We start from the raw sequence: 14,677 nt of genomic DNA, 5'->3' as shown, positions 1-14,677 counted from the left end.
TTCTATAAAGAGAAACTTCCCCTCATCTACTATTTGATTACCCAGTAGTATAGCCTGTATAGGAAAGACAGATAAATGCTCAAAGATAATTATATGTCTTTATTAATTTTCAAAATAATGAATTTGCTCATGACCATACTCCAAAAGTGACCAATTAAATTTGTTTTAGTATCATTATGAACTCATGGAATTAAACATATTTGATGTATTCAGTCCATTGAAGTTTTGCCGTTATTGATGCTAAAAGTGTCCATCTTTGGCCAGAAGGAGCCTCTTCAAGTTGACTTCTGAGTCCTTCTGACACTATCCTAGCAGTCTTTGAGGACTTCCTTCCCATCTGGTACGATAGGCTCCTCACGATCATTTCCTGTCTCAGCCCTGGAATTAACATTTCTTCATGGAGCCCTAGTCTTTTGTTGGGGAATGGAATTTCAAGACTACTATCTGGGCACCGAGGGTGTTCACTGCTACAGGATTGATTATTATTCCTAGGTCTTTGCAGAGATCAGAGCTAGGGAATAATGTTTTCTGTTAGTCTTAAAGATAAAACATATAAGTTCATACTGATACTTTCAACTCAAATTCAGGGCTCCGGGGCTTTTGCATAACCTCTTATTTCTTCCACCTGCATCTCCTTTCTTCCATGCTAAGAATCTCATTTCTCAAATACACCAAGAAAGGGACTTCCCTTGTGGTGCAGTGGTTAAGAATCTGCCTGCCAATGCAGGGGACACGGGTTCAATCCCTGGTCCGGGAAGATCCCACATGCCACAGAGCAACTAAGCCCGTGTGCCACAACTACTGAGCCTGCGAGCCACAACTACTGAGCCCACACACACAACTACTGAGCCTGCACACCACAACTACTGAGCCCACATGCTGCAACCACTGAAGCCCGCACGCCTGGAGCCCATGCTCCTCAACAAGAGAAGCCACTGCGATGAGAAGCCCGCGCACGGCAACGAAGAGTAGCCCCTGCTCGCCGCAACTAGAGAAAGCCCATGCTCAGCAACGAAGACCCAACACAGACAAAAAAGAAGATACCAAGAAATATATAATTAGAATTTCACATAATTTCTCATTGGCTTCATCCCACATTGCACACACAACAGTCTCAGAACACCAATACCAAGTCTCTCACCAGCCAAATGATTGCTGAAAACAAGTTAAGATTGTTTGTTTGCAGTCCTTTTTGTCCTTAGGCTATATCTCTCTATAGGTGTACAGTCAAATCACTGTGTTTGGAACAGTTCCCCTGTGTGCTTACCCCACTAACCATATGCACACTTACGACCATTTGTTCCATTTTACTTTTAGGAATTTTTTTTATATAATTTTGTTTTTTACATGAAATTTTTACTTGGTTCCAAAGTTAAATACACAAGCCAAGCTTTATTCAAATAAGTCCAGCTTTTCTCCCCATCTCCTCCACACTGTACTCTCCCTCCCCCTATAGGTAACCACTTTTCATTGGTTTATCCATTGCTTGTCTGTTTTAAATACAAGTAGATACATTTGTACGTTTATATATTTGTATCCCTGCCTTTCTTGGATAAATACTATACACACATTCCTTTTTGGTTTTTTTAATTTTCTCTGTTTTATTTACTTATTTATTTAATTTTATTTATTTATTTATTTATTTTGGCCGTGCCATGTGGCGTGCGGGATCTAAGTTCCCCGACAAGGGATCGAGTCCGTGACCCCTGCATTGGGAGCACAGAGTCTTAACCACTGGACCACCAGGGAAGTCCCACACATTCCTTTTTTACTCAGAAATATATCATAAGTGGAGATATCCCTCATTCCCTTCTACAGCTGCCTAGTACTTCTTTATTCGACCAGCCTTTTGATAGACAAGTGGGCAGTTTCCCATTACAAATTCCTGCAATTAATTGATTTTTGTATTTTGGTCTGAGGTCATTTGGATGCAAATCCTAGACATTATCTTTTCACAGAGAAATCTTTCTAAAGTACAGATGTGGTCAGGACTCTCCTCTGCTTAGAATCCATCAATGGCTCCTCCTCACTCTTAAGATAAAGTCCAAATTCCCTAGCTCAGCAGACAGTGCCCTACCAGATCTTACCTTGCCCAGCTCACCAAGCCACCTGCTGCCGCTCTCTCCCCAGCACCTCTCATGCCCACCTCCACCCAAGAGGACAGGTCCATACTTCTGTAAGCAAGCAAAAAGGGCTTGTGCATCCACAGCGCAGAAAGTCAAACTCCTGAGTGTGTGTTAGCGGCAAAGTGAGGGTTTATTGCTGGGCGCCAAGCAAGGGAGTGGGAGACAAGCCTTAGATTCACTCCCACTGGGCCTTTGAGTTAGAGGGTTTTTTTAAGGGGAAGAACAAAGAAGCTGGGGTTAATCACGGTCTTGTGACATTGCTTAATCATAGTTTCAGGAGTCAGGATGTCTCTGGTTTACTATCTCTGGCCAGGTGGTCCGTGGCTTGGGGGTCTGTTAGCTCATCTTGTCCTGGAGAAAAAACCTGAGTTTGTAGGTTAACGATGTTATTGACAACAGCAGTTTTAGTCATCTGACTCTGGTTGATTAGTGTTCAGTTAGCACAGGATTGAGGTCAGAGGGAACGAGAAAGGGAATAAATTTTAGACAGAGAGGTTAATCAAACTCAGCAGGGGAACTCGGTTTTAGGGGTCTTGGTTTCACTACCCCTGACTTCATGCTGCTTACACATTCTCTATTGTCTGCTTAGAAGGCTTTTCATTCTTCTTTTATTCACCTTCTTTTATTCAGCCTGTGTAAACCAGTTGCTATCAGTGCATGGATGCCTGAACTGTGATTTTTCCCATGTTTATCCCCTCACTTCATGGCTCGTTCAGAGCTGGAGCTGACAATATCCCCAACGCCAAGCAGAAGCCCAGCAGCTCTATGTGTTTAGTAAATGTTTGTTGAGTGAATGAACAATTGTCTTTCCTTTCAAATAAACAAAATCAGCTTCAGGTCACAGCCATGCCTCTCGCCAACCAGAGAAGAAGCTGCACTATAATGAAATCTCCTTGGTGTTTTCTTTTTGTTATTCTTCTGAAGGAAAAAATTTCTGCCCATTAGGTGTTTATAAGAGAGACCAAAGCTATCATCACTGTGGAAAAAAAAAAAAAAAAAGGACATTATAATCCAGAAGCTCAAGTAGTCCAAGAATTTTATGACAGAAACTCTGGTTCTGTTGGAAAAAAACAGACTCAGAGCCAGCAATGTTGGGCAGAGAAGGGAAGACCCTGGCTGACAGCCCTCCCCACCACGGGTCCGGGATCCATCTCGCATTTGGTCCCTTCAGAGTTCAGGAAGTCCTCGTCTTCACTTCTGAGACCCCCACCAGGGCAGGCCAGACAGCATCTGGGCCACTTTCAAGGTGGGTCTCTCATAGCTTGGAAAACCCATTCCATTTAGGTCTACCTGTTGGCTCAGGCTTTAGTCTGCCTGCCTTTTTTCCTGTCTGTACTGAAGGTGGCTAAAGACAGGCGTGTCCTGCTCGGGGCCTCTGCCCTCACATGCCACTAGGAATCAAGCCTCAGCATGCGAAGTCCTCACTGTGCACCATCCCTGGGGAGGGGCGTGTGAGGCGTGTGGCTGCATGCACTCTTAGGTTTTTCTCATCTCCTGTAACCATTGCTATTTTGGTGACACACACCCAAGGAAGCTCGTGGGCAGCTCAAGAGAAGCCTGGGGAGAAGAGAGAGAAGTTCTGGTTTGAAAAGAGGTCAAAGAACCACAGAATCAGAGGAGCTCATATCGAAAGGGATTTTGGTACTCACCTAGGACGTTCCAAAGAGGATGTGTCCCAGGGATCACAAAAGAGGTCCCTGTTTAATCTGTTTTATAAATTTAAGTACCAAGGGGTACTATCTCACTTGAAGAAAGAGTTCTGATTTTTTTTAAGTCTGCAAAATGTTGACCCTCGTGCAGCTTCTTGCCTGATACAAGAATTTCCTTTATCATGGCGTCTCTGTTACAGGGTCACCTAGACTTACATGCTCCCGGAGCCAGGGGGCTCCCTATCGCCCCTAAGATGCCATCTCATTGTCGGGCAGCTCTAATGATCAAAAGGATCTCCCGCACACTCTCCATGGTTCTCTGCATTGGTCCTATTCCTGGTCATCTCCCCCAGGTCTAGGCTGTGTCCTGTTGAAGGCGGAGCTCACCTCCTCCCCCCTCTCCCCACCTCACTTCTCCCTATTAAATGTCCTAGGGTCCTTGGTCTGCTCCTTTGATATTTAACAGATCATTACCTGCCCTAAAGGGATTCTCTTGTCAGAAGTAAAAATGTTTTATGGCTATCACTTCAATTTGCTGTGCTACTGATTCAAAATAGCAGCTGTGTGTCTCTTTAATGGGTTTTTTTTTTTTTCTTCCCAGTTGTTGAGTGGCCTCCCTTTTCAAAGGTGTGAAGATTCAAAGCAGAGCCTGGCAGGTCTGAGATTTCCTCGCCAGGCGTTTGTTTCACGGCGCTCGCCTCCCTCCCCCACTCCTGTCATGGAGGCTGTGGGTGTCAGAGAGTAACCGCAACAACGAGGCGAATTCAGACGCACAGAAATACAAAGCCGACTTTCTAAACTATTATTAGCAAAGCAATTTGAGGACCACACCAATAGAACAGCAGGCCAGATACATGGTTCTCACACTTGACCCCTAGAATTACCTGGAGGGCTTGTTAAAACACACTCCTGAGTTTCTGATTCAGAAGCTCTGGGTGGGGCCTGAGAGTGTGCGTTTCTTACCTGTTCCCAGGTGATACTGATGCTGCTGGTCTCAGAACTACACTTTGAGAACCACTCGATTAAATGGAGAAATACCCCAAAGAAAGCAAGATTTCAAAGAATGGAAGTGTTTCTAAGTGCCCCGTAGGAAAGCGTGCAGCGGGACCCGCATGCTCCACAGGTGCCTGAGTTCACCGAGGTTCCTTCCTCAGGTGCCTCATCTCCCCCCATCAGCATCACCTCCACGTGCAGTCTCGCAGGGCTGGAAGCAGAGCAACGGACACATTAGCCTTGTTGGCTGACCATTTCATCTCAGGGCCCAGGGGAAACTGCTCTTCTGGACCCAGTTTTGGCCCTTAGGGAGAAATGGGCAAGAAAACAGCCATTTCGTCTTGGAGGTGGCAATAATCAAGAGAACGGCCCTCAAGCATTTCAACAACACTCCCGTGTGTGCCTGAGAGCCCTGCAGATGTGTCCTAGGGACCTGAACAAGGAAAATTTCAAAATTCTGAGAAATATGGTTCCCAGCAGATGTGGTTCCTTAGAGATGAGAAACACTTTAAAATAACAGTAACAGCGACCTGACTTTGCAATCCTAGAGGCTGCTAGGAAGGAAGAGAAGCTGAGCGGGGAAACAAAGTAGGAGGCTGGGCTGTCATCAGGGCAAAGAGGTGTTAGAGTCTGGGGATTTTTTTTGTTGGTTTTTAAAATATTTAACACCACCTGAGCATCAAAGACTGACAACAGACTGTGAAATCTCCTAGTCCCAAAGAGAGCGGGCAGTTAAGTTTAAAGGTCAGGAGCTGTCAATTGATGGCCAATATATATATATAAAAGGAAGCTTTATCTCTGGCATCTTAACTTCAGCTGTGGAATTCATCTCACCTTGCAGCCTTATCAAAGGTTTGCCCTTCTGTTGCTTCGAAAGTCACTTTATTGAGATATTGAAATGCCAGGGTTTTCAAACCTGCAGCAGCAGCTATCAGAACTTAAAGGAGTTTAATCAGGTGTGTATTTCCTGTTTTAACTTCTAAGAGAAATTGCTACAGTACTCACTGAGGCTTGACAAGAACTGTTTCACAACAGCGGGTTCCAGAGCTTTCCTTCATGCTGTATTTTGGCCACGCTTGCTTCATCTCTCTATTATTACCTAGCAAGGAAAGAATTTCCTTTTTTTTTTTTTTTTTCTAGTCTAAACATTCCCCATGAGAAAAACAGTCTGCTTCTCTGTTGAATAATAGGCCCCAAAGCCTGTTAATAAAAATCAAAGTCTGTTTAGAAATTAATGGTAGGTAAGAATCGCATCATTCGTGTTAATCATATTTTCGCTACCTGATAGAGCATAAAATAATAGATTGTCTTTCTGAGTTTGCTTTGAAGGAGTTGGTTCTGTCTCCAAAATGTCTCTACCATCTGTTGCAACCACAGTTGTCTTCCCTAGTGCTCATTATTGCTTCCTAGATGAGTCAACCCCCCTCTTACATGATCTCCCCACTTCCACTCCCCTTCCCTTCTCATCTTGCTAATGATCATTCTCCACACGCTCCCCCAAACACAGATCCTCTCCTAGGGCCCACAGATCAGCTCCACACACCTCCTGGGGGAGTGGAGGGAGGGCACCAGGGCAGCATCCTGGGCTACCTTCAACGTGGGTTTCCTGTACCTGACCTGCCTTTCCAGTTCCACCTTGCCCAGTCTCACAGTTCAGCTCTTGCCTCAGACGCATTGTTTGTTAAGTCATGCAACCAGGAGCGTGTTCATCCGTCAGCACACACTACACCCCGATTTTGATCTTGGGCAACAGGTTAATAATAACAATAAGAACAGCTGATATTTACTGAGGACTCTCTGTATGCCAGGCACTGTGCTAAGTCCTTTCAGGTAAGAACTCATTTGATTCACACATGACTCTACTAGGTAAATACAGCAACTCATCAACTCCATTTAACAGTCATGAGACAGAGACTCAGAGAAGTTAAGCAGCTTGCTCAAGTTCAGGCTTCACAGTTCATGGTTCATTCATTCATTCATTCATTCAAATAGTTTTTGGAGCACCTATTATGTTCCAGGCATTGTCCTAGGTGCTTGGAAAACATGAGAGAAGAAAACAAAGAACTCTGCCCTCATGGAGCTTACATTCTGGTGGGGAAATGGACACGAGAACAGACGTTATAAGTAAATTATATAGTGTGTTCGAAGGTGATGAGTACTATGGGAACAAAAGAGGAGCAGAACTTAAGGAATGAGTCAGTATGTGGGTGGCAGGTTACGGTATTAAATAGGGTGGTCAGGGTGGCTGCATTAAGCAGGTGACTTTTTACCAAGACCTGAAGGAAATAAAAGGAGTTACCCTATGCTATCTGGGGGAAGAGCATCCTTGCAAGAGGGAAGAGCAAGTGCAAAAGTCCTGAGACCGGAACATGCCAAGTGCCTGGTGTGTTTAGGAATTATAATGGTGTCCAATGTGGAGGGAGAGGAGTGGATAAGGGAAAAGAGCAGGGGATGAGGTCAGAAAGATACGTGAGAAGCCAGATCGTGTAGAACCCTGTAGCTATTTGGTTTTTACTCTGAGTAAAATGGTAACGTGGTGGGGTGGGTGGGACCAAGTCTATTCTCTGGTCGCCTTGTAGGAAAGAGATTATGGAGAAGGGGAGTCAAAGATGGAAGTGAGGAATAAGAGGCAATTACATGAATCCAGGCAGTAGTAGTGGAGGGGTGAGAAGCGTCTGGATTGGACTCTGAAGTTTTTGGCTTCGGAGAGTGATCTAGAGACCTAGGTGCCTAACCCCGCCTTCCTCCAATTGTACTCTGCCTCCTTGCAGGTAGTTACACAGGAGTCTCTTTAAATTATCACAGATTCATTTGAAATCACACACCCCAAAGAGGAAATAGTTCATTTAACTTCATTTAATACTAGCATTACAGTTTCTAAAACTAACTTCCCCCTTTTAAATTTCCTACAGACACTTTTTGTCTCTGAAAGTTAAATCCATCATCTCCACTTTTAAATTCCTCTCATAAAAAGGCAGTGTTTCTTCCTGTCTGTTTAAATCATATTCCACACTGAAATTGGTTATGTAACTTAGGAATGAAAACAATGTCATGCCTTACTTTTCGTATGTCTCCTGGGAGATTGCTACAGGAGGTGGAGTGGGGAATCAGTAAAGTCATAACCATAAAGCAATTTAATCTACTTTTTCTTAATTAAATGGGAAATATAAAATTCTTTTCAGTAAATGTATTAAATATAAAACACACTCCATTTCCAACTGGTTGCTAGGTAAAGCAGGCAAAGACAAAGCATCAGAGCTGGAAGGAAATATAAAGATCGACTCGCCCTCTGATCTCTTCCGTAGCCCTCTGATGAGAAACCAGGCCTGGGAACGAAGAGAGCTGCCTGGATTGCACTGAGGTTAAATGGCTGAAGCTCAGGTCCACCTTCAGACACCAGCCTAGTGCTTTACCCAGACACAGTGATGCAGCTTCCTGTCAGAAAAGACACAGAAAACAAAATTATGGGCTTTCAAACGTAGGCTCTTAAAGCAATATGCAGAGCAACTAGACCAGTGTTTCTAAGTGGGACGATTTTGCCCTTGGGAGACTTCTGGCAACGTCTGGAGATGTTTTTTTTATCTGTTACAACTGAAGTGAGGGTGCTACTGGCATCTCACAAGTAGAGGCCAAGGACGCTGCTAAACATCCTACTATGTACAGCCCTTCCTTGCCCCCAACGAAGGATAATTCAGTCCCCAAAGTCAACAGTGCCAAGATGGAGAAACCCTGAACTAGAACCAGCTTGTCAACACTCAGCTGCATTTTAGAATCACCTGGGTGTCCGCAGACCAATGAATCAGAACCTCTAGGAGAGGGGGCCGAGCATCAGTGTTTTTGAAAAGCTCTCCAGGTGATCATAATGTACCCAAAGTTTGAAAATCACTGGTTCAACCCCTGCAAGTTGGAAAATGAATCAAACCACCAACCGAAGAAGATATTTAGCCCTTACTATGTGTCCACCAGAAACTGGAGGAGATATAAAGCAGTTCACAACACAGTCCTTGCCTTAGGGAGCTCACAGTTTGGATGAAGAACAGACCAGGAAACATTATCATTTGTTGTGGGTTATTTAGGTGACGAATGAAGATCCACTCCTTCAGGATCTTCATTCCCGAAGAATGAAGAGGAGGAAGGGCTTTAGCAAAGAGAAGGCAGCAAAGAGCCGTGAGAAATCAGAGGGCTCCTGAATTGTCACGAAAGGTGAGTTTATTGGTGGGACTACTTCATTCATTTTGCATCTTTGTATACGTTTACTTCTGTGATCAGAAAAAGCCTTATTTTTTTCAGTCTGCTAGAACTGGGTTAACCTCTTAAGGTACGTTACTTTACCCTCCAAACTATAATTATACATGACTTAATAATCTTAAATATAATGTATGTGTGTTACTAAGCCCAGAGAGACTGCTTTATTGCTTTTTAAAAAAATTATACAAGTAATTTGGTGTAACTGATACATTAAGAAAATAATTGTCCCCTTACAGTGATTGGGTTAATTAAACCCATCTTTCCCATTGGGAACTGTGTCCCTTAAGGATATCTTGTTCAGATTCTTTAACTTGCCTGTCATTTTTGTGGTTACAACTCCTTCACTTCACAGTATAGGACACAGTATTTAAGACATAGTCTTTTTCATTTTTAAACTAGTGTCTATTCAAAGCCTGTTTCCCCTCCTCCCTAGAGGCACTGGTGGCTATAGGCAGTGGTTTTCAACTCTAAACAGACCCAACGCTCCTTGTAATAACAATTATGTGGTTAATAGCTGCTTTACTATGTTGAAATAGAATTCATATGTAGTATAACTTATCTACATATAAAATTTTTAAAAATCAATATATATTGATTGTCCCTCCTCCCCCATGTATTCTCCATGCTCCTATGGGCTGCTCTGGGCCCAGAGAGGCAACCTCCACAGACTGTATCCACCAGGGGTTCTTGTTGCATTAGGCCAATAGGAGGCACTGATACAAAGGCCACAGCAAAAGGAGAGAGGTGAGGGTATTTATTCCCTGCCCCACTGAGGTACCAACAGTGTTGACATATCTCTGTAGACATATAGTCACAGCTCATGTGTGTGTGGGGTGAGGGATAAACTAGCCTGCTAAGGCTGTCATAACCACAGGCTGTGTGGCTTCAACAACAGACATTTATTTTCTCACAGTTCTGGAGGCTGGAAGTCCAAGGTCAAGGTGCCTACAGGGTTGATTTCTGGTGAGGCCTCTTTCCTTGGCTTGAAGACAGCTGCCTTCTCTGTGTCCTCACATGGCCTTTCCTCTGTGCACACGCATCCCTGGTGTCTCCCTCTCTTCTTATATGGACACCAATCCTATTGGATTAGCGTCCCACCCTTTCATCTTTAAAGGTACTGTCTCCAAATGCAGTCACATCCTGAGGTACTGGGGGTTTAGGACTTCATTGTATGGATTTGGGAAAGGTATTATCTCAACATGTAAATACTTGGGAATGACTGTCCTCAGAAGACATCTTGAAGTTACTGCTGTCAACTCTTTGCACCATAAATGGACTTGGGTACAAACGCAGATGGATACCGGGGTTTTTATCAGAGACTCAAATACCGCTAGTGGCCATGTCATTTGGGACCTGGTTTTCTGCAATGGTGAACAACTCCTGGAAAAGTTCTAAATAAAAGGAAGCCGAACCTTCCTTTGATTTACATAGTAGTTGAATTTCGGGAAGTGCAGTGTACATTAAAACCATGTAAAAAATACTTTGTTTAAAATGGAGTTTGATTCTAGGCTCAGGTGATCATATGCAGGTCTTTTACCTACATGAATGTCCACTGGGACATTCTAAAACCATGTGGGACAAAGGACAATTATTTCTTGTGCAGGACTGTCCCCAAAATGGCAGGGCACATAGGATCCCTGACCCTGCCCTTCAAATGCTCCCAAAGTGCCCCCAGGTTGTGCCCCCCAAGCACAAAATTCCAGGGGATTGCAGTGGGGTGGGGTAGTTGTGGCCTCTGCTGCCCTCTGCTCCTTTCTGGTGTTGGAGTCTGGGAGGAGAGGTGGGATGGCAGGGGGTGGGGAGAGATCACTGTCTGTAGTGAGGATTCTCTCCTCTCTCAGGTGGTTATCATGATTCTGTGGCTCACGTGACCGATTAGAGAAGTCTTCTGTGGAACTTCTGGTGTGGAACTCACGTGAGTTTGATTTTTTCTTTTTTAAATGATCTTTTTGAGATATAATTCACATACCAGAAAATTAAAGTGTACAACTCAACAATTTTTAGAGAGTTGTGCAACTATCACCTCAATCTAATTTTAGAATATTTTCATCACCCCCAAATAAATCAGGAACTCAATAGCAGTCGTTATTCATACTGTACCCCCAGCCCTAGGCAACCACTAATCTACTTTCCGTCTCTGAAGATTTTGGAATCATACAATATGTGGTCTTTTGTGACTGGCTTCTTTCACATAGCAGATTATATACAGGTTCATCCATGTTGTAGTTTGTATCAGTACTTCATTCCCTTCTATAGCCAGATAATATTCCATTATATGAATATACCACCTTTTATTTATCCATTCATCAGTTGATGCACATTTGGATTGATTCCATGCTTTTGACTATTATGAGTAATGCTGCTGTGAACATCTTGTACAAGTTTTTGTGTGTATGTATGTTTTCATTTCCTCTGGGTATAGACCTAGGAGTGGAATTGCTGGGTCATATATATTTCTATGTTTAACCTTTTAAGCAACTGCTAGACTGTTTTTCAAAGCAGCTCCATAATTTTACATTCCCACCAGCAGTGTATAAGGGTTTTAATTTCTCCACTTCTGCACAAACGCTTGTTACTATCTGCCTTTTTGGTTATATACATACCTAGTAGGTGTGACGTGATATTTCACCGTGGCTGTGATTTGCATTTCCCTAATGATTAGTGATGTTGAGCATCTTTTCACGTGCTTGTTGGCCATTTGTATATATTCTCTGGATAAATGTTTATTCAGATAATTTGTCCATGTTTTAACTGGATAATTTATTGTTTTGGTTACTTTATTTTTAAAGTTGAGTGGTAAGAGTCCTTTATATATCCTAAATATAAGTAGTTTCTCAGGTATGATTTGCAAGTATTTTCTCTTATTCTGTGGGTTGTCTTTTCAGTTTCTTAATGGTGTCTTTGAAGCACAAAAGTTTTAAATTTTGATGAAATTCAGTTTATCTATTTTTTCTTTTGTTACTTATGCTTTGGTGTCATATCTAAGAAGGCTTCACCCAAACCAAGGTCACAAAGATTTACTCATACAATTTCTTCTAAGAGTTTTATAGTTTCAGCTCTTACACTTCGGCCTACGATCCGTTTTGAGTTAATTTTTGTATATGGCTTGAGGAAGGGGTCCAACTTCATTGTTTTGCATATGGCTATCCAGTTGTCCCAGCACCATTTGTTGAAGAGGCTATTCTTTCCCCACTGAATTGTCTTGGCACCCTTGTCTATCAACATGGTTTTATTTCTGGACTCTCAATTCTACTCACTGATCTATAAGCCTATACTTATGGCACTATACAAGTGCCACACTACTTGATTACTATACCCATATGGGTTCTAAAATGGACCTTCCAAGGGCCTCCCCCATTTCATACTTCCCCTAATATGGGAGATCCAGCTCCTTTTCAACCTCTCTCATTCACTCCATTGCAAACACCACAGGGATTTACCACATATCCTCTTACTGCTGGCCCACAAAGCAAACAGTCCTCACAGATGAGATAACGAGCCCATTTTCAAGGACTTCTCAACTCATGAAAAGCTCAAGTATTCATATATGCCAAAAGATGGATGTGCAGGCTCCTTCAACGCTGAGATATGGACTTAGGAGTCTCATCTTAGAGAAGTTTCTCCAAGTTATGGGGGTAGTGGAAATAGTCTGGGCAAAGTGGGTAAAGAGAGAAAGCCATGGATAAAACCCCAGGTGGTGGATGAAAAGCCAATAAAAGAGTCTGAGAAGTAGTGATCAAACAGGAAGGAGAAAAATTAGAAAAGCATGGCATTATGAAAACCAAAAGAAAAAAAGCATTTTTCAGGAGGCTGCAATCAGGAGACATATGCTCAAGAAACCTTACGTAAACTCCATAGTTGAGCTTCTGCTTGGACTGTGTTGCCATAGGAATGCCAGCCCAGATGAGCAAGCAGGAAAGGGGGTACAGTTTCTCTAGTTGGAGCCAGCAATGGTTTGGATTCAAGGTTTCTGTCATCAAAACTAGATGTTTCCTCTCCTGTGATCCTGTTTGCCTAGGATACTATCCTATCCCTATCATTGGTGAACTCTATTCTCTCATGCAGTTTTGAATAGAGTCACTGTACACCAAAGTGTTTCTGGTCCCTTTCTCTTTTGCCAACCTGTTCAGTTATAATGTAAACTGCATGTGATACAAATACAATTGAAAGAGAAAATATTTTTTTTCTGTTTTAAAAGCTCTCAAGAGGGTAGGGACAGAAACCAACAGGTAAGATAATATTGATGGGTATGGAAATTTATAAGGCAGGTTAGTAGTGGGAAGGAAGGGATTGAGAGCACGAGAGGTCATCAGAATACTGAGTATCTGGAGGAGGATGGGATGGGGGTTAGGACTCAGAAAGGCAGGGACAAACTCTGGTGGCCCTACACTTTTGCTACACGTGCCTATTCTAGATCATTTTATCGCCAGAACCAAAATGATCTTCTCAAAGTCAACCTGACAGTCTTATACACTTGGTGGCATTACCCACTAAACTCTGAAATGACCCACCTGGTTCCCTGCCATTACCTCCTAATTAAATCCATCTGCAGAACCAACGTTGCTGAATGGGGTACAATCAAGCCTATTGTTAGAAGGTATTTTAGGGGGAGGGCTAATTCTTAAATTTTGATGTATTCTTGAAACTCTTCTTGAGTTTGAAATTATAACTTTGACTTAGATTCACCAACTGTTTATATTTTGCCCCATTTGCATCCTTATTCTCTCTCTTTCCCCTCCCTCCTCCTCTCTATGCGTGAACACAGACCTTTTTTTTTTCTGAACTATCTGAAAGTTGCAGACATCATACTCCTTTCTCTTCTAAAAATACTTTGCTAAGAACAAGGACATTCTCATAAATACCCACTATTCAATTGTCAAAATAAGGACATTTATCATTGATACAATATTAACCACAGAAGATTTTCAAATGTCAGGATTGCTCCATTAACAACATTTATACCTATTTTTCCTTTCTTCAGGATCCAGTCCAGGATCACATGCTGTATCTAGCTGTCATAGTTTTTTAGTCTCTTTTAAACTAGAAGAGCTCTTTGGCCTTTTTTGTCTTTCTTGACCTTGTCATTTTTGAAGAACATAGGTCAACTATTTTGTGGAATGTCCTTCGTGTCTGTGAGTTTCCTGTGGTTAGATTCAGACTATTTCGTGTTGACCCTTGAACAACGAGGAGGGTTAGGGGTGCCAGCTCTCTGCACAGTGGAAAATCTGAGTATAATTTTCACACGGCCCTCTCTGTCAGCAGTTCCTCTGCACCCCCGGATTCAACCAACAGCGGATCATGTAGTACTGTAGTGTTTACTACTGGGAAAAAAATCCATGTATAAGTGGACCCCAGCAGTTCAAGTCCATGTTGTTCAAGGGTCAGCTGTATTTTTTCAGGAATACCACAGAAGTGATGGTGTGTCCTTCTCAGTGACCATATCAGAAACATACGATGTTGGTTGGTTCCAGTATTGGTGATGTTAACTTGGACTACTTGGTTAAGGTGGTGTCCACCAGGTTTCTCAGCTATAAAGTTACTATCTTTCTCTTTATAATGAAAAAGTAATTTGTGTGAAGATACTTTGAAACTGTAAATATAATGTGCCTCATCAAACTTTCACCTACTAGTTTTGGCATCCCTTGATGATTTTCTAACTCC

This window comes from Balaenoptera ricei, chromosome 2 (genome assembly GCF_028023285.1).
Source record: "Balaenoptera ricei isolate mBalRic1 chromosome 2, mBalRic1.hap2, whole genome shotgun sequence".
Taxonomy (NCBI): domain Eukaryota; kingdom Metazoa; phylum Chordata; class Mammalia; order Artiodactyla; family Balaenopteridae; genus Balaenoptera; species Balaenoptera ricei.
This window is presented reverse-complemented; position numbering follows the sequence as displayed.